Below are 21,527 nucleotides of genomic sequence, written 5' to 3'. Positions count from 1 at the left end.
CAGCTTCTTCATCCTACCAGCCGAGAGACACTAGGCCCAGAAAGGGTAGAAGATTTGACAAGGGCGTTTTGCTGGCAAAATAACAAACAACCAACACACAATCCCCAAACAGCGAAATCCCCATTTTCATGCTTTATCTGTTACAAAATTTCACCCTTCTCCAGCCAGATCTCATTATTTATCTGGTTGGATGTACTGTGCTGATTTTGTGATGGTCTGAGTCAGTTACCAGATGGACCACAATGAGGGTTAAGAGAAACCAGGACATTTGGATGGGGGAGTCGAACGTGTCAGAAGCATTTGGAAACTATTTAAATATATATATCATACCTACGCCCATCCATTATGGGCAACGAGAGATGTCATCAACACAAAGTCCTTCTAGCTCATTCTCGCTCAAGTTTCTCAGAGATTTTTGGTCTGAGTTATTCGTGTGACTGTTTTAATTCTGGGAGACAGATGGCAGGGACTGGATGCTTCCATCCACTTGCCTAATTTTGAGCACTTGGCCAAGCTTGAAATCGCAGAGGCAAATGGGTTAAGTCGCCTGGATCTTGAAATCTTATTCTAAAGATGGAGGATAAACATTTTCGGAGGATTTTCTCCTTCACTACATTCCATTTTATTTTCTTTCCAAGTAATTAAAAAGGGTCTGGAAAGACTATCTTAGTGAATGATTCCTCACTGACAAGGGGTAAAGAACTATCCTCATAAGTCATTTCTGTCCTGGCATCCTGGATTCACAGGTAACTCTGGCGACAGAGTGGTGGATGAAATGGTTTTGTCTTTATTATTATAGAAAAGCATGATTGAATAAGAACCTGAGCATGTATGCATGTATTTAAATTTCGATGATACATTTAAATTTCTATTGTGTTGAGATAATTATAAAACGTAGCACATATATATGTATGAGATTTTTTATATATACATATATATATATTTATGTATGTATGTATATATAGTCTTAGCAAAGAAATATCCAAAAGTTCTTCAACCATCCCCATTCAGACCTCTAAGATTGTTCTGTCTGCCTGAGTCAGAGGTTGATATATTTAAACAGTCTTTCTGTGCTTGACCTTGAAAGAAAAATCTATTAGGAGAGATCATTCTTACATATAGAGATGATAGATAGATAGATACATACATAGATAGATAGATACATAGATAGATACATAGATACGTAGATACATAGATAGATAGATACATAGATAGACTGATAGATACATAGATACTACATCATCTCTGATAGATGGATAGATGGATCGATGGATGGATAGATAGATATATATAGATACATAGATAGATTGATAGATACATAGATACTACATCATCTCTGATAGATGGATAGATGGATCGATGGATGGATAGATAGATATACATAGATACATAGATAGATTGATAGATACATAGATACTACATCATCTCTGATAGATGGATAGATGGATTGATAGATAGATAGATAGATAGATAGATAGATAGATAGATAGATAGATAGATAGATGTTACACCATATCTGTCATCTTATGAAGCAGAGTGAGTCTCCTGTGATGACAGGTCCCCTTGCTGGGGAGAGGGTAGCCCATGTATCCTCCCTCCAGAGTGGGGAGGATACATGGGCTACATAGAGTGATAAAGATCAGGACTGTTTTCCATTGTGAGCCACAGATGGGTTTAGCATTGCTTTCACCAGTTGGTCAACATACTGTACGTTTATAGAATTCCAGATTCTAGAGCTGCAAGTGTCAAGGATCTTAACCACCATGACTTTCCATTTAAAAATTTGGGATTTGAAGTAAAAAGGATGAAATAAATACTGAGGCATCCAGACGGTGGATGGTTGAGCCAGGAGTGGGATACAGGAGTTCTAACTCCCTTTCCAATTGTGTGTGTGTGTGTGTGTGTGTGTGTGTGTGTGTGTGTGTGTATGTGTGTGTGTGTGTATGCACAAGAGCACAATTTGCTGAAAGTAGAGTTTTTTCGAGTGTGACAAAACTAGCCTGACGTGAGGAGGAAAAGCTCCACCCTGGAGCTGTGGTTCTGCTGCCATAAAAGATAGATACACACTCAGGTGTATCCACTGTGGTGGCTGCCTTCTTCCCTCCACCAGAGCTTCCCTGAGTTAAAACTCAGGCAACTGCCTTGACAGTTCCCCTCTCACTGGGCACAAGCAAGCCTGATGGGGTGGCAGAGATGTCTTTCCCCGCAATCCACAGGGTTATTATTTGTTCTTGACTAGAGGTGAAAGATGTACCCAAAGATCTGGAGGATCTCCAGGTTGATAATCTATGCTCTGGGCAACATTTAAAAGCGTACACTCACGTTCTATGTGTCACAGACTAATTGTTTAACTCAATTCTCCTCTCACCATCCACATTCTTGTTGAAATAAGGACATGGAAACTACATTTATAACATTAAGTGAGCTTAGTGGTACCAAAATACACATGTAACAGCTGTGTTTGGATGTTTGGCCAACGTGTAGGACTTCTTCCGACCCCATCTTTGGGGGTCCTCCTTTGCCTCGATCTGGTCACAGGTGGCAAGGACAGAAAATAGGAATTTGGGACACTGCCTTGTATGAGTTTTTGATCAGGACCAATTGTGGATAAATTTATAAGCAAGTCATTGCTCGGTGCTGACTTTCTGTTCATTGTAGACCACAGTGCAGATGGCCATGACCTAATGCCCAGAACTTGTGACCATGCTCCCCTATCTAGAAAACAGCACTTTGTAGATGTGAGTAAATTACGAATATTGAGGTGGGGATATTATACTGGATTATCCAAGTGGGTCCAAACTAATCACGTGAGTCCTCAGATTGGAGAACCCTTCCTGGCTGTGGGCAGAGGGAGAGGAGATTATGGAAGAATGGTCGAAAGATAAAATATTGCTGGCTTTGGCGATGGAGGAAGGGGGTGACGAGCCAAGGAATGTGGGCGGCCTCTAGAACAGATCTTTTCCTAGAGCCCCCAGAAGGAAGGCAGCCCTGCTAACGTCTTAATTTTAGCCCAGCAAGACCCACATCAGCATTCTGACTTACAGAACTATAAAATAATACATTTGGGGTTTTTAAGCCACCAAGTTTGTGGTAATTTGTTACAGCAGCAATAGAAAATTAATACAGGCAACAAAGGCAGGGGGTGGTGAGTTGAGGGAGAGGTGAAACAGCAAGTTAGAAATCTGTAACATAACATTTACAAGTTATTGGATATTATATATAAATATGCATGTTCAGTATAAATGCAAACAAATGCAAAATGTTATGTACATAAAAAGCAACATTTAAAATTGTATTATTAGAACGTAGAACTTATGATATATATATTATGTTACATATACTCTAGAATTATTTTTAATATTATTGTAACCTAGTTAGTACTAGAATTCATAACTGGTGAAGTTAGTCTATACATTGGGGAAAGACAAGGGAATCTTTCTTGCCACCTGGGGATAGTCGACACACTTTTTTCTCGTAGGCAAGAGTCAGATTTCTCAGGAAATAGCCACTTCATTGTTGTCTATTACATTTTAACTAGATTTTTTTCATACATCTTTGCTTATAAATATTCCATGCTGTAATGTGTTACATTATTAATTTTTCATTGCTGCCTTAACAGATAACCATCAACTTCACAGCTCGAAACAGTGCAAGTTTAGTATTTCGAGTTCTGTAGGTCAGCAGTGACATGGCTGGGCTCTCTCATCACAGTGTCATGAGGCTAACTCAAGGTATTGGGCGCCCAGGCTGGGCTCTCGTATAAAGATTCTGGGCGACAATCAGCTTCCACACTCATTCAGGTTATGTCAGAGTTTAGTTCTGGGTAACCGTGGGAGAGAGGTCTCCGTGTCCATGCTGGCTGCAAGCTGGGCTTGTTCCCAGTTTCTAGAGACCCCAGAATTCTTGGCCTCAGGTCACCCTTTCTCGCCTTGAAAGTTGGCAAACACAGGTAGACTCTCTCTCATGCTTCATGTTGCCCTGGCTCCCAATCTACTGCATCTTCCTACCGCTTCATCCTCTGCTGCTAACCACATGAGTGCACCCAGATAATCCAGGGTGATCTTCCTGTCTTCAGGTCAGTGCCGTCTTAAGGTTCATGCTATCTGCAAAGTCCCCCTTGCCATGTGAAGTCACATGCTCTCACTCCAGGGTGTCAAGACGTGGAATCTTCTTGGGGACCACATGAAGGTTATATATGAATGGATATCATGAAATACAGTATGGGGACCCGTGAGCCAAACCAGAAGTTACAAGGGCAACTTCCTCCTAAACCTTTTCCTGCCGGGTACTTTAGAAACCAGGTCCTCGGGGCTGTTAGTAAAAGGGTCTGATAGATGGCAGAACGAGCAGAAAGCTGTAAAGTCAGCACTAGATGAGGTGATGCTTGAAGCATCTCATGCAGCAGGGTGGTTGCACCCCCCCCACTGAGAAGGGAGCACCTATTCCTTATTGTGTTGGGTCATTGCGACGGATGAAAAATGAGCCCTCCAGTTTTCTCTCCTTTCCCTTCCTGCCCTGTCTTATAAAGATAAAAAGATAATGTAGATCTGTTTATGGTCTAATCTTCTGTGTATTCCAGTTTTTCTTTTCCGTGAAGAAATACAGTTATGTAATACTTCTGGTTATCTCAGACAACGTTCTTAAAATATAATGCACAATTATAGGATGGCTATACTTACAGTTTGGGATTTGATTTTCATGGGCTCCAGAATGGTCCAGGATTTAATGCTGCTTGTTTTTATTTTAAATGTCTTTATGGGTACATATAATTCTAAATTGTAAGAGGCAGAAACTATTATTTATTGAAAAACTCTGATGGGTCAGGTGTGTGACAGATGATAGCATCTGATCTTTACAAGAAATGGGCTGAATATACAATTAATATTTCTGCTTTACAGATGAGGAAACGTTAGTTCAGAGAGTTAGATCATTTTCTCTAGGGCACTGGGCTGTAATTGTTAGAATTATGTTCATGCGTGACTCCAAAGAGACATAGACAGTTATCTGAATATCTGTCTATATATACATCTATTTCTCCCTCCCTCTCTCTCTCTATCTCAGTATCTCTATCTATCTATCCAGCCATCTATGAATGTATGTATGTATCTATACACGTATGTATGTATGTAGGTAGGTAGGTATCTATCCTTTATCTAGCCATCCATCTACATTATAGTTATATGTGTATATTACAGATATGCTTCTTAAACAACATTGGTATTGTGAAAATGTAGTTTTGCATTTCTTTTCACCCTACCTTCCCATCATCCCATTTTTACGTGGTTGTAAATGGTCACTTTTGATAGTTTGTTATCTACAGACACCTGTGCGTGTGTGTGCGTGTGCGTGTGAGAGAGAGGCAGATTAGGAGGACCCAGATAACCTCAGATCTGTTCTAAGGCAGATCTCGGCCCAGCCCTGGTTCATACCCAGGCCAGTTAACAATGAGGAATGGGCATCAGGCACCTGCAAAGTGCTGACCTCCATTGCAGACTCAGAATGCGGGCAGCACCTGAGTGGTCCAGGTCCAGCCACCGAGGGCAGAAGGTTGGGGACTGCACCCCAGCATAGGACCTCCGTGGGTTCCAGCCTAGAGAAGAAGTTGGGGTGGCTCCTGGCTTCTGGGACAGACACTCATCTATGGACTTAGCTTCTTGCTGGCTTCTTGCTGAGTTGTCTCCGCTGCTGTCATTCTGTAGCTCCAGAAATGGCTTCAGATAGATGGGTTCTCATCTTGAGCAGTGAGCTCTTGCTTCAAGATCCAGGATTCCCAGCCTCTTCATCCTCCTTTTTACCCCAGTTGGGGGAGTCTGAGACTGCTGTGACTAGCCAGTTTAGAGAAAAATGACAACTCGTCACTGATTTTCCATTCCCTATTTAACACGTTGGCCTGACGTCCCAGTCATGGGGAGCTTTGTTCACCTCTTGTGAACTGGCCACAACCCTGCCCTTTGTAAGTCCAGCATAGGTGATGCTGTTTCAGTTTTCCAGATTATTTCCCATTTATTATAACTGTTTGTAACAGGAAGTGTTGAGCTGCTCCTGGCGGCCTCTTGAATTTGGGCCAGTTTGCTCTAAACAGGGCAGAATTTCCTTGAAGTAGGTGGCATTCCTTGGTGCCCTTTGCTAGTTTGAGCATCACAACTGTTTTTCTTCTCGCTCTTCTGTTTCCTTTGGTAATTCTTGTCAGGTTCTGTAGGTTTTGTTAAAACTAGGAGCAGAGGGGTTAAGAGAGCTCTTCTGAAGCTTTAATTTCCCCCAAATGTTTCCCTTTTTTTTTTTAGCCCAATTTGAGAGACTTTACCTGTTGAGGTGAGAAGTGAGCCTTTTCTCCATTCCAACACAATAAGTTGTATGGTTGGCTTCACTTCTGTCTCCTTGCTAGTGGGGGATTGTAAGGATGTCTTGCTGTTGCCTTTGTTTTCTGTCTTTTGTCATATGACTATGTCTCACTTGTTTGTGTCTTTTCCAAAGATTGGAAAGCAGGCCTTCCTTTTATAAATATGCTTGTGGTTCTGTTTTAGTTTTTCAAGAATATAATTGCTATAGACTGATGCTGTCCGCCCCCCCAAATTCATATTTTGAAATCCTAACCTGCCATGTGATGGTATTAGGAAGTGGGGCATTTGGGAGGTGATTGGGTCATGAGGGTGGAGTCCTCATGAATGGGATTAGTGCCTTTATAAATGACATCCCAGAGAGCTCCCTCACCCCTTTCACCATGTGAGGACACAGCAAGGAGACATCCATGTATGAACCGTGAAGCTTGTCCTCACCAGACACTGAATCTGCCAGCACCTTGATCTTGGACTTGCCAGCCTCTGGAACTGTGAGAAACAGATGTGTGTTGTTTATAAGACCCCCAGTCTATGGCCTTTTGTTATACCAGCCCAAATGGACTAAGACAGTAATTGAACCCATATTACAAATCTACATGAAAAATGCTGCAAGTAAGGCCTGGCACTTAACAAACGTCTCAGAAATATTAGTTATTTTCATTCTTATTAATACTTACATTGTTCAAGATCATGAATGAAATGGTTGTCTTTTAACTCCTACTGTATCCAGTGAGGGCAATTTATATTTTATTGACTCATACTTTCATATTCTTTTCTAACAGAATACGGGATTTTAAACCCAAATTATTTTTACTAATTATGTTACAAGAAATATACCCATTTGCAACAACTTGTAGCCTTTAATTCATTTGGGTAACTGTATTTGACACTTTTTTTGGTATAAAACACTGTGATTATCTGGTATGAACAGTCACTTTGGATTCCGTAATTTATCCATTCCTGAGTTCACATTTGTGTTTCTTCTCTAGTGAGTTAACATATATTTTATGTTTGAGAAAAGCACTTGGGTTATTAAAAAATTCTTTAATTTTGAAAAGTATTTTCTTCTTTGCTTTTCTGTATGACAGACTTCCTGGTTGGATATAACTTCTTTGGGTGCCAATTTTTCTACTTTACTAGGAAAAAGATATTTTGAATCCAGGCTTCTGTAGGAAATATCTGAGCACCTCACGATTTGGGCTCCTTGTAGATAGCCTCTTGTTATTCTTCTTCTGCCTGAACTCTTGAAGAACATTTGTGCTTTATCCTCATAGTTCAGAAAAAGAAAAATTCCAGATTACGTCTTGGCCCCAGTAGGTCCTTCTTAATCTTCAGGTTGATACTGTGTTTCCTCGTGCGTACTTTTTTTTTTTTTTCATAGATCCATGTTGATTTTCACTTCTTACGTCTTTGAATGAAGAGAGATTTATGTAGCCCTGATTTGTGCCAACAGACTGGGTTTGTGGCTTCTTCTTTGCTTTCTCTCTGATCCCTTCTTCCGGGGGAGGCTTAATACTATTTCAGGTTCACACGACAGAGCTGTATTTCCTGCCACCCACAGGCATTATCTCACAAAGTGATGCTGTTTTCTGCGAACATTACTCTTACCCCACAGATAGATTATTTTTTATTCTCCATTCTGGATTAATTTGGTCCATGTCCCAGCTCCCCAAGTGCATTGATGTCAGAGCACTGCCTACCCCCAGTCATCCAGCATCCTGTATCCTGGACTCGTCCTTCCTGGGACCCTCTGTGCTGCTGACAGCCTTCTGTGCTTTTTGCTCTGTTTTTTTTTTTTTCCTGAGAGTTGCCATCTCTGAGGGCAGAGGAGCTGGGAAAAGGAGGAAGGACCATCATTCTTCCTTAAAAAGCAAGAATATAATGTGTGTGTGTATCGTTGGGGGGTTCTGTCTTCTGCTCCATTTACAGCCTGAAATGGTGTGTGCATCCACCCCACTTATTTTAGCTGGCCTGCTTGCTCCAGTATACCTTGTAAAACTAGGTGTTATGAAACAGGTGTTGTAGGTTGTATAGATTACAGAAAGGTGTTGTAACATGGTCTCATCCCAGATATACATGAATCGATGTATTATGGTAGGCAGAATCATAGCTCCCCAAAGATGTCCACACCCTAATCCCTGGAACTGTCTGTGTCACATTACCTGGCAAAGGGGAATTAAGATTGAATATGGAATTAAGATGCCCCATCCGCTGACCTTAAGCTAAGGAGATTATCGGGGTTTATCCAGGTGGGCCCAATGTCATTCCAAGGGTCCTTAAAAGTGGAAGATGAGTGAGTCAGTGAGAAGGAGCTGTGATTATGGAAGAATGGACCCAGAGACGCAACTTCGCTGTGTTTAAGATGGAGAAGGGGGCCCTGAGCCGAGGCATTGGGGTGGCTTCTAGAAGCTGGAAAAGGCGAGGAAATAGAGTCCCCCTGTAGAAGGAATGCAGCCCTGCAGGCACCTCGACTTTCACCCAGCGGGACCCATGCCAGACTTGTAACCTAAAAAGCTGTAAAATAAATGTGTATTATTTTAAGCCACCGAACGGCACTTTGTTACCACAGCAGTAGAAAAGTAGTACATGTGTATAGGTCTATTGATAGACCATCTCGGTAATAGATAACTTTTTAAAGCACGGGGCTGAGAGCAGCAGCATTCTTCTCCACGTCTTCAAACAGTGTCTGCGTCCCCACACTGCCACCGGACACAAACGCGTGCACGACTGACGGTAAAAATCAGAGAAGTGTGTTTGGCCCTGAGGAAAATCCAGCACTAACACTGCAGCACCGCTCACCAAGTGCACCTTCCTGGGAGCTTGAATCAGGTTACAGGTGGGCCCCAGACTGGTGATATCCCGCCTGTTCTGTGTGTTCAGTGTGTGTTCTGCGTGTTCAATGTGGAACTTGGTGGAAAGGGGGAGAGCTTGAGAAAGCGGGGGCAGGTACAGTGCGTCTTGGAGAATCTTTTGGCTGCGCTGTCTCCCTTAGGGGGGCTCGTGTGTGTATGGCATTCCTCCTCACGTGGGCATTTTTTTTCTAATTAAGAAAGAGGTGAAAGTCTTGCCCTTACATGAAAGTGATGGACTTAAGTCACCGATGCGAAAAAATTTCCACTAACGTTGAGGTTTATGGAAGGTAAGGTTGCGCGACACGGGATTCTCTCAATGACTGAGCCCAGCTCATCCTCAGCCAGGCCATATGCTTGTCTGAAGGCAGGAGACAGAACCACTGGGCAGGAGTCCCTGGAAAAGTTTTCAGCTCCAGGTTCTTGCTGTCCCGGAGAATCCCATCCTTCCCTGCTGCCGGACACCCCTGCTCTCCCAGACACCTGTTGGGTACTGGCCTCTGTACCACGTCCAGGACATTTCATGGCACCAGAGGGGAATGGTTCCGGAGCCCCCAGACCACTGAGGGGAACTTGACCCCAGTTTCTCCTGGAGATGATGGTGCATCTCTGGCTTTCCTTTATATGGAAAATTCTGGGGAGACAGAGGAAACCTTACAGGTGATCTGATCAAACAGCAGAAAGATCAAGAGCCAGCCCTGTGCCTGTGTTTCTGGTTTAGTGGGAAGACTGAGTATTTATTTCTAGATATTCAAACCTAGGACACGTAACTAGTTTGTTGCTAAATTGACATCAAGATCAAGGTTTCTTGAATTTTTTTTTCTTGTTTGCTACTCTATATCCATGCATACGTATGTATGTAAGCTTGTGCTACTATGTGTATCTGTATAAGTTTACACTGCCATGCATATACACTTGAGGTTATACTACTTTGTATATCCGTAAAGTTTATGCATATATATATGCACATAATATCCATGTGCGTTTTCAGCTGCTGTTCAGTAAGAGTCTTTCTTATACCTCCTTGCATTCCAGTTGGCCCTAACTGGTGGTCTGGGTGCAGAGAAGGGAGTGTGGAGAATGACCAAGTTAAGAACCATCTTCTCTAATAAGACAGATCCCTCTCTAAGGGTTCAGTGAAGCTCCCGAGTAAAGACAAAAATGAAGTTAGCATCCTTACTCTCTGATGTAGATCGCACATTCATTACAGCCATGCCTCAAGTTGCGTATAGGTATTTTCTCCAGTGTCAAACTTTGCAATAAAGATATACTTTGAAGGTATGTTATAAAAGGAAGTAAAACAGACTCCCCATTCAAAAGTACATAAGAAATTTCTTAAAGCTCCAGCTAAGATCATCTTCCCTTGGGAAGGAAGAAGAGTAGGTGCTAGTCTACATATGGGAGAATCTTCAAAATATTGAATACAGTTTCTGATGAGCTCAAGAGAATATGTAGAAGCAGTAGCAGTGTATTAGATTAGATCTAGACAGATCTCTTAGATCAGAGACATTTTCGCCACGACAATGAGAATTGACTCTACAAGTTTTGTTTGTTTTTTAATTCTTAGTATGAATTGCACTTTGTTTTCATAAGTCAGGTCAAGTCAGTAAGCTGATACTGGTCATGGGCCCGCCCACCACCCAGCCCAGCTGCCACCTGCTCCTTTGAATGAGGCTTAGGTTTAAACAAACAACTCACAAATCCGTCCTGTGTGTGAGGCGGAGGTCTCGGGTGATGAGAGGATCTCTCTCATTCCCAGCAGCCGGGGCAGGACTCAGTTGGTGCCAGAACGGGCGGACTCGGTAGGCGGTTCCAGGACACCTGCACCCTCATCCCAGGTGTGCTGCTGGGGTTCCTCGCCTAGACTCCTCCTGTGTGGAGGATGCGGGGGACCCGGCACTCTGCCCCCCACTGCTCCTCTCCCCTACAGGAGACTTGGTGGGGATTAAGGCCCTCACGTCATGATCCAGCAGGAGCCGGAAGTACATCCACCCCCATCCACAGTGTCCCAAGGGAGAAGAACACGTGGCCTTTGGTATCGCACCACCTGCAGGCCCTTCCTTTCCTGCTCAGCACCTAATCCACTGCCCGCCTGCTGGTGCCCAGGGCCTGAGCGATCCACGTGGCGGGACCACGCGGGTGGGCTGGGAATGACTCCCTCACGGCTATCTCTTTCTGCCCTGATTCTCCCCGTTCACTTAGAAACAACTGTCCCCCAAGGTGAGGTGTGATGTTTATTTCTCTGGGATCAGCAAAGCCTGACGAGAGTTTCCTAGGGCGCTCTGAAGAGCAGCGCAGAGGCATCTGGTGAAAGACATCGCCCAACAGGTCTTTTTCTTTCACCGAATGTGGTCCTGAGACATGGTGTGCAGTAGCAGTGGTTAGTCACTCCCACATCCTCTAACCAGGTCGCTCTCCGAATCCCCAAGACTGCCACCCAAGATCTCCTTCCCAGGACTCGCCTTCCTTCAAGTAGCCACCCTTGCAATGTTCCTTGAACCTACAGAAATGTTGGTTTCCCAAACATGTTTATTTAGAGATTTTAAGAATTTCACATGTTAAAATTTAATTTTGTAATGCGTATGCCCACGACATGCACAATTTTATTGGAAAGAGTACAGATGTAATTGCACACAGGCTTTCCGCACCATCGTTTCTTTCTTCCTGTTTGAAAGAGGGTGACTCCCCCTCGGCCCCCTCCCTGCTCCATCCTAGGAAGGTCGTTCGCCTCTGTCTTGAACCCCACCTCCAGCCCTCTGGGTATCTCCCCGTTCCTGTCTTTGCTCACATCGCCCCACACTCTGTGATGATGCCGACCCACACCTCATCATGGTACAAGCATGTGGCACCGACCCCTGTCTTGCTGCTTCAGGGCAAGGACCTTTCACCCATGGCAGCCGATACTCGTTGCTTTAAAAAACTATTTCCTGTGTGTTCTGTCTTCCCCTCTCACAAGATGATGCAGACGACAAAGGCGCCAAACGCGGCCAACTACACCTAGTCTGGGGCTAAACACGAATATAGGCTGAAAAACAAATTCTCCTATAAAAGCGAGGAGACCGCAGAATTCCCTGCCCGGACCCCGTAGCTGTGAACTGAGACAAACTATTGCCCCTGCAGGCTTGGTTTTAGAAAACAGTAGCATGAATCCAAGAAGACTTTTCTTCAAATATGGTTTTAAGTGAATCCACTCTTCCGTCGCTTCATTCATTCTACGGAGACACCAAAGAGAAATGACACATGTCAGTTAGCAACACACATCTTTGCACTAGAGGTGCCCTAAGTGAGTCCAGGCAGCCTCTACATGGACCACCCTTGTGCGGGGCGGGGGCACTGGGTGCAGAGAGAAGTGTTAGTAAGATTCAGGTTGAGGGGATAAATAATAATTGTGGGAACAGGGCTTTCATGGAAAGCAATGAGTAATTTTCGGAATCCCATTTTCCTCTTGGACAGAAGACCCATCTTCATGTTCTCGACTTACCTTAGAGTCTTATCAAAATCCTTCCTTTCTTCAGTATATTGCTAAGATTTTCATTCTCTGTTTATACTTAAGTAATGCCCCTTGAGTGTTAAACTTTTGGGGATCTGAGCACATTGTACCAAATATCTCCAGTAACAGGAATGTCTTTCCAGAAGGAATATCTTTTTTTTTTTTAATTGTATAGTTAATTTACAATGTTTTGTTAGTTTCAATGTACAGCAAAGTGATTCAGTTATGCATATACTTTTTCAGATTCTTTTCCATTATAGGTTATTACAAAATATTGAGTATAGTTCCCTGGGCTATACGCTAGTTCCTTGTTGTTTGGAAGGAATTTCACAGCTAACTCTAGAAATAGCAGAGAGAAAGACAACAGACAACACTTGCATACATTTTGTTCTTTGTTTCATTGACCTTTTGAACTGTCACCACCATCACCATAAAATGTATTATTCATATTTCTTAAATGAAAACAAAGGAGAGTTAGGAAGGATGAATTATTTGCACACACTTCTCCAGTGCTCTAATGAAATTCACCTGCACACCCAAAACTGTATAGCGCAAAAGCACGTGAGTGTTTTTCACCGTACTGCCTGGGTGCTCTGTTTTACCTGTGGCGTGTGATGCAAGCCAGAGGAAGAGAGCAAGTAGACATTTAGCTGCTCATATATGCTAGCTGTGTTCTGGGTTTATTCCCAAGGCACAGTCATAGTGTAGACACGCAAGGTAAGTCCTGCATAGATGTAACAATAAATATGTTAGTGACAGTGGTTTCTATTCCTATTTGGTGGGGAAGGGAAGGAGTGGACACTGACGAATTCAGTACATTTTTAATACACGAACTCTTGTAGGGAAGAAATTGGAAAAGCAGAGGGTTGGTTCTGTTTGTCCTGTGCGCCCAGCATATTTATAAATTTGTTCACTTTCAGTTGGGAACCTATGGCTGGCAGATAAACAGATCTATTGAATCTTAAATGTTTTGCTGGGTCCTTACAATGGTAGTCTGTCTGTGACTTGAAACAGACCAAAGGAAACTAAAAATAAAATCCTCTAGCCGATGCTAACTGTAAGATCATCTTTATAGACCTTTCTCAGTTCTGCTGAGGTTTACTCAGCATGTGCATTTCAAACTGCTGGGATTTGGAAGAGTTCAGCATAATCTAAAGGATGCCACCGAGGGTGTCTATGTGGCACTATGGAGCTTCTGTGTGCATGTGAAAGTTCAGGGCTATTGGAGAACAAAGCTTTCTCAGCTTGAGCGATGAGATTCCACATATAAGGTGGGTTTTGAGACATCAAGCGGAAGCCAGAAGGCCGAGAAGGATCCTTGGACAGTGGGTGTCAGAACACACTTTCACACATCTACTCATCTCTTCTTAGGAGCTGCTTTTAGACTCATGCAGAAAATATCTTGATGGTTTTGGGCAGATTGAAATACACTTTCCTAAAATAAAATAACTGGGATCTGGGGGAAAGCAGAGAGAGCCTCTCTTGTTTTCATTTTTGAATGAGATGTTAGAACATCCATGGCCAAAGATCACAGAGTGCAAGCAAAGACCAGTGCAGGGAATGAAGAGATGCAAACATGGCTTTTATGAGAGGTGATTAAGTGAAATGAGGATCTGCAGAAAAGAAAACTCAGGACCGGGGCTTCCCTGGTGGCGCAGTGGTTGAGAGTCCGCCTGCCGATGCAGGGGACACGGGTTCGTGCCCCGGTCCGGGAAGATCCCACATGCCGCAGAGCGGCTGGGCCCGTGAGCCATGGCCGCTGAGCCTGCGCGTCCGGAGCCTGTGCTCTGCAGTGGGAGAGGCCACAACAGTGAGAGGCCTGCGTACCACAAAAATAAATAAATAAATAAATAAATAAATAAATAAATAAATAAATAAATAAAAAGAAAACTCAGGACCATATGTGTGATGGAAGACCTTCTGAAATGGCCCCAATGAGCCTTGCCTCCTGCTATTCACACCCTTGTGTAAATCCCTCCACTTCTGTGTGTGCAGGACTCCTGGGGGGCTGCTTTTCAATGGACACAGTACAGGAAAAAGTGATCAGAGACGAGGTTGTTGTCTTAGCTCAGGCTGCCGTAACAAAGTACCAGTGCACCAGGTGGCTTATCAACAGACACATTTCTCACGGTTCTGGAGTCTGGGAAGTCCCAGACCAAGGTGATGGCAGATGAGGGCTCTCCTTTTGGCTTGCAGGCGGCCGCCTTCTTGCTGTGTCCTCACATGGCAAAGGGAAAATGGACTATGGTGTCTCTTCCTCTTCTAAAGGGCACTAATCCCATCATGGGGGTCCCACCTTCATGACCTTACCCATCTAACCCTAATCTCCTCCCAAAGGCTTCACCTCCTAATACCATCCCATTAGGAGTTAGGGCTTCAACGTATGGATTTGGGGGGAGGGGGAGGGGACACAAACATTCAGTCCATAACAGTTATTAAAGACCAGGACTCTTTCTTGCTAAGAGACCCTCAGCTCTCTCTGTTGCCATCTATGCTTAGTGCTGATGAGGCAAGCTGCCATATTGGAGAGGCCCACATGGCAAGGAACCAAGTGCAACCTTCAGCCAACAAAAGATGGAACTGACAGGCTCTCTGTCCATCAATTCATGAGGAGCTGAATCCTTTCAGCAACATCAGGGAGCTTGGGTGTAAATCCTTCCCGGGTGGATTCTGGAGAGGAGACCATAGCCCTGACTGGAAGTTTGAGTTTTAGCCTGTGAGAGACCCTCTCAAGGTAGAGGACCAAGGAGAGCCTTGATCTGTAGAAACTGCAATAAATGTTGTTGTTTCAGGTCACTAATTGGATGATTCAATACACAAATTTGAGATAATGTGATAATTGGATACACAGCAATAGATAATCAATACAACATGGTAGTCCTTCTCAAGTATTTCAAGGGCTTCCAGTGATGAGAAAGGTTTAGATTTGTTCTGTTGATTCTGCAAGAGCAAATAAGTGCCCATGAATAAAGGTTATAGGGGTGTAGGTGTAGGTAATTTGACATGAATACTTTCTAACCATTTGAGATTTCTGAAAATAGAGTAAACTTCCATGTAAAGCAGTGAGTTTTGTAAAACAAAGACTGCTGCCCACCATCCAGTTCTACAAGGATCAAATCATTAGCCACTGCAGTCACTGACCTTCAGTAAACCCTGAAAGGAATTCAGGGGGAAAACAGGATGAAGTATTCAGTGTTTTGGATACATGACCCCTAGATAGTTAAGATGCCTATCTAAGGAAGGATTTCAGTGACCCCAGGTTCTTGCATCTTCCCATATATGGATAAGCACTAAAAACATTAACTTGAAATGTCTGGGGTTTTTCTGTTTTTGTTTTTGTATGTGTGTGTGTGTGTGTGTGATTAGCAATAATCTTTTACTAAGATGTATGCTTGACTACATGTATTTCCCAGCCAAAAAAAAAAAAGTCATATATATCCAGGCTCCTCCCATACCTCTCAGGAAGAGTTCCTCAGAGCTATGTGAGATGTCTCCCAGGCTACGGTCCTCAGTAAGGGCCCCCAATAAAACTGAAACTCACAGCTCTCACGTTGTGTGTTTTTATCTCAGTGACCAGTTTCTCCTCTAAGGATTTCAGGCAAAGACCAAATGACCCATCTCTCCAAGTCTTGCATCGAGGCTGGACCAGATCCCATTCTCAAACCTGGATACCCGTTGGAATTACATGGGGAAATTCTAGAAAATGCCCAGTTTTAAGCCTTTCCACCAGAGATTCTGATCCAGCAAGTTGGCAGTGAGACTGCAAGTCGCATATATTTGGCAAGTCCTTCATCTCTCCTTGACACAGCAGGTCCAAGGACTGATGTTGGAACTTACCACACTGGCAAGACCTTGAGATGCCCACACTTTGGATTTCAGTTTCCAACTTAAATGACTGTAACCAATGTAGTGAATGCTCTGTTAATTCCAGTTTTTTTTTTCCTAGACTTACTTTTTTTTTTTTTTTTTGTGCCGAGTATATCTTTCCCCCCATTTAGGATAAAGTGGGCATGGGGAAATGTTGGATGGAGAATCTCTTCCCTGAGAAGAATGTGGTAACATTCCCATATTTGGGAAGCATGTAATTTTTATCAAGTCAGCAAACAGAAACTCTTGAGTTACTTCCATTTTCAGTCAACCCTCATCGAGGTGTCTTTTCTGACAACCTGAATTTTTTGCGACTCATTGGTCAGGGAGATGAGATAAGCATGTGTGTCCGTTCACCTTGTAAATATTCAGCAGTGGTGTTGGCACTGAAATAGCTGTGAACAAAAGAGAAAGGCTCCATCTTCAGAAAGGCACAGAGAAGTTCAGATACGAAAGCAGAAGCCTGACATGCTACGAAACAGGAAACCCAGACTTGAGGGAAGAAGGGGAGATATCTCGAGGAGAGATGGAAGCATCCCTTAGGCCACATTAGAGCCTTAAGACTTTTAGGGCATTTCGAGCTGTGCTGAAGAGTCTTAAATAAGAGAGTGACATAATCACAGTTCAGAAGATCATGTTAGGTCTTGGTGCGGAAACCATCAGAAAAGGATGTTGCATTTCATTGTATTTGAAGACTTACACACAAATAATTTGAATATATATACAATAAAATATTACTCTGCCATAAAAAAAGAATGAAATCCTGTCATTTCCAACAACGTGGATGGACTTGGAGGGCATTCTGCAAAGTGAACTAAGTTAGACAAAGACAAATCCTGTGTGATTTCACTTACATGTGGAGTCTAAACAATACAACACACTAGTGAATATAACAAAAAAGAAGCAGCCTCACAGATACAGAGAACAAGCTAGTGGTTCCCAGTGGGGAAGGGGGAGGGGCAAGTTAGGGGGAGGAGGTTAAGAGGTACAAACTATTAGGTATGAAATAAACAAGCTACAAGGTTATATTGTACAGCACAGGGAAGATGGACAATACTTTATAATTACTTTAAATGCAGTATAATCTATAAAAAATTGAATCACTATGCTGTATACCGGCAGTTAATATAATATTGTAAATCAACTACTTCAATAAAAAGGTCAGCTGTTGTTTAAAAAGGTTTATAACACAAAAAACACTGAAGTGTCCTACTCCATGACCTCTCCCATTTTCAACTGCTTCCCCAGAGGCTATCCACACTCTTACTATTCCTTCTGGAATTTAGAGGAAGATGTTTATTCTCTTGTTTGTTTAGAGGTAGCTCTTCTCTGTTAGCATTAAAATGATTTGAAAGCAATCACCAAAATAAAACCACAAACGTCCATCGACCCACTGTCTCTCACCTCAAGATCTGATGCTATTTAGTGGTGGTGGTAATGGGGGTGTTAACTGCTGGAACAGTTTTCTGAATAATTCTAGAACGTATCCGTCTGTTTTTAAAGAATTAATTAATTAATTTATCTTTTGGCTGCCTCGTGCAGCACGCGGGATCTTAATTCCCTGACCAGGGATCGAACATGCGCTCCCTGCAGTGGAAGCGTGGAGCCTCAACCACCGGATCGCCACGGAAGTCCCTAGAACGTATCCATCTTGTATCATCAAAAGGCTACACCCAGTGAACAAAACTCCCCATTTCTCCTCTTCCCCAGCCCCCGGCCAACATCCAGCTGTTTCCTGCTTTCTTTCCATGCAAGAGTCATTTCTCCATTTGTTTTGGACCGATCCTTACTCATTTTTAAAGCCTGTGAACAGTTCTTTACCAAGAGAAGATGCTGCATTGATGTCGATTGAGCTCTCTCTTTTTTTTTTTTTTCATCTTTATTGGAGTATAATTGCTTTACACTGGTGTGTTAGTTTCTGCTTTATAACAAAGTGAATCAGTTATACATATACATATGTTCCCATATCTCTTGCATCTCCCTCCCTCCCACCCTCCCTATCCCACCCCTCTAGATGGTCACAAAGCACTGAGCTGATCTCCCTGTGCTATGCGGCTGCTTCCCACTAGCTATCTATTTTACGTTTGGTAGTGTATATATGTCCATGCCACTCTCTCACTTTGTCACAGATTACCCTTCTCCCTCCCCATATCCTCAAGTCCATTTTCTAGTAGGTCTGTGTCTTTATTCCTGTCTTACCCCTAGGTTCTTCATGACATTTTTTTTCTTAAATTCCATATATATATATGTGTGTTAGCATACGGTATTTGTCTTTCTCTTTCTGACTTACTTCACTCTGTATGACAGACTCTAGGTTTACCCACCTCATTAAATAGCTCAATTTTGTTTCTTTTTATGGCTGAGTAATATTCCATTGTATATATGTGCCACATCTTCTTTATCCATTCATCCGATGATGGACACTTAGGTTGTTTCCATCTCCAGGCTATTGTAAATAGAGCTGCAATGAACATTTTGGTACACGACACTTTTTGAATTTTGGTTTTCTCAGGGTATATGCCCAGTAGTGGGATTGCTGGGTCATATGGTAGTTCTCTTTGTAGTTTTTAAGGAACCTCCGTACTGTTCTCCATAGTGACTGTACCAATTCACATTCCCACCAGCAGTGCAAGAGGGTTCCCTTTTCTCCACACCCTCTCCAGCATTTATTGTTTCTAGATTTTTTGATGATGGCCATTCTGACCGGTGTGAGATGGTATCTCATTGTAGTTTTGATTTGCATTTCTCTAATGATTAATGATGTTGAGCCTTCTTTCATGTGTTTGTTGGCAGTCTGTATATCTTTTTTGGAGAAATGTGTATTTAGGTCTTCTGCCCATTTTTGGATTGGCTTGTTTGTTTTTTTGTTATTGAGCTGCATGAGCTGCTTATAAATTTTGGAGATTAATCCTTTGTCAGTTGCTTTATTTGCAAATATTTTCTCCCATTCTGAGGGTTGTCTTTTGGTCTTGTTTATGGTTTCCTTTGCTGTGCAAAAGCTTTGGAGTTTCATTAGGTCCCATTTCTTTATTTTTGTTTTATTTCCATTTCTCTAGGAGGTGAGTCAAAAAGGATCTTGCTGTGATTTATGTCATAGAGTGTACTGCCTATGTTTTCCTCTAAGAGTTTGATAGTTTCAGGCCTTACATTTAGGTCTTTAATCCATTTTGGGCTTATTTTTGTGTATGGTGTTAGGGAGTGATCTAATCTCATACTTTTACATGTACCTGTCCAGTTTTCCCAGCACCACTTTTTGAAGAGGCTGTCCTTTCTCCACTGTACTTTCCTGCCTCCCTTATCAAAGATAATGTGACTATATGTGTGTGGGTTTATCTCTGGGCTTTCTATCCTGTTCCATTGATCTATCTTTCTGTTTTTGTGCCAGTACCATACTGTCTTGATTACTGTAGCTTTGTAGTATAGTCTGAAGTCAGGGAGCCTGATTCCTCCAGCTCCGTTTTTCATTCTCAAGATTGCTTTGGCTATTCAGGGTCTTTTGTGTTTCCATACAAATTGTGAAATTTTTTGTTCTAGTTCTGTGAAAAATGCCAGTGGTAGTTTGATAGGGATTGCATTGATTCTGTAGATTGCTTTGGGTAGTAGAGTCATTTTCACAATGTTGAGTCTTCCAATCCAAGAACATGGTATATATCTCTCCAACTATTTGTATCATCTTTAATTTCTTTCATCAGTGTCTTGTAATTTTCTGCATACAGGTCTTTTGTCTCCTTAGGTAGGTTTATTCCTAGATATTTTATTCTTTTTGTTGCAGTGGTAAATGGGAGTGTTTTCTTGATTTCACTTTCAGATTTTTCATCATTACTGTATAGGAATGTCAGAGATTTCTGTGCATTAATTTTGTATCCTGCTACTTTACCAAATTCATTGATTAGCTCTAGTAGTTTTCTGGTAGCATCTTTAGGATTCTCTATGTATAGTATCATGTCATCTGCAAACAGTGACAGCTTTACTTCTTCTTTTCCAATTTGGATTCCTTTTATTTCCTTTTCTTCTCTGATTGCTGTGGCTAAAACTTCCAAAACTATGTTGAATAAGAGTGGTGAGAGTGGGCAACCTTGTCTTGTTCCTGATCTTAGTGGAAATGCTTTCAGTTTTTCACCATGGAGGATGATGTTGGCTGTGGGTTTGTCATATATGGCCTTTATTATGTTGAGGAAAGTTCCCTCTATGCCTACTTTCTGTGGGGTTTTTATCATAAATTGGTGTTGAATTTTGTTGAAACCTTTCTCTTCATATATTGAAATGATCATATGGTTTTTCTCCTTCAATTTGTTAATATGGTTTATCACATTGATTGATTTGCGTATATTGAAGAATCCTTGCATTCCTGGAATAAACCCTACTTGATCATGGTGTATGATCCTTTTAATGTGCTGTTGGATTCTGTTTGCTAGTATTTTGTTGAGGATATTTGCATCTATGCTAATCAGTGATACTGGCCTGTAGTTTTCTTTCTTTGTGACATCCTTGTCTGGTTTTGGTATCAAGGTGATGGTGGCCTCGTAGAATGAGTTTGGGAGTGTTCCTCCCTCTGCTATATTTTGGAAGAGTTTGAGAAGGATAGATGTTAGCTCTTCTCTAAATGTTTGTTAGAATTCGCCTGTGAAGCCATCTGGTCCTGGGCTTTTGTTTGTTGGAAGATTTTTAATCAGAGTTTCAATTTCAGTGCTTGTGATTGGTCTGTTCATATTTTCTATTTCTTCCTGATTCAGTCTTGGCAGGTTGTGCATTTCTAAGAATTTTTCCATTTCTTCCAGGTTGTCCATTTTATTGGCCTAGAGTTGCTTGTAGTAATCTCTCATGATCTTTTTTATTTCTGCAGTGTCAGTTGTTACTTCTCCTTTTTCATTTCTAATTCTATTGATTTGAGTCTTCTCCCTTTTTTTCTTGATGAGTCTGGCTAATGGTTTATCAATTTTGTTTATCTTCTCAAAGAACCAGCTTTTAGTTTTATTGATCTTA

General features: G+C 42.2%; 1 long non-coding RNA gene across 1 annotated transcript in view; it reads left to right on the top strand.

Moving 5' to 3' along the window:
• The first annotated feature begins 426 nt into the window (after window positions 1–426).
• LOC137217868 (uncharacterized) overlaps window positions 427–21,527 on the top strand; it is a 388,659-nt gene continuing 367,558 nt past the window's right edge. The window contains exon 1 of the long non-coding RNA XR_010940307.1: window positions 427–746. This is a non-coding gene — a long non-coding RNA (uncharacterized lncRNA). The remainder of the gene's footprint in view (window positions 747–21,527) is intronic.

The sequence above is a fragment of the Pseudorca crassidens genome, chromosome Y (assembly GCF_039906515.1).
Source record: "Pseudorca crassidens isolate mPseCra1 chromosome Y, mPseCra1.hap1, whole genome shotgun sequence".
In the NCBI taxonomy this organism is placed as follows: domain Eukaryota; kingdom Metazoa; phylum Chordata; class Mammalia; order Artiodactyla; family Delphinidae; genus Pseudorca; species Pseudorca crassidens.
Note: the sequence above shows the minus strand (reverse complement) of the source record. Positions and strands in the feature narration are given on the sequence as shown.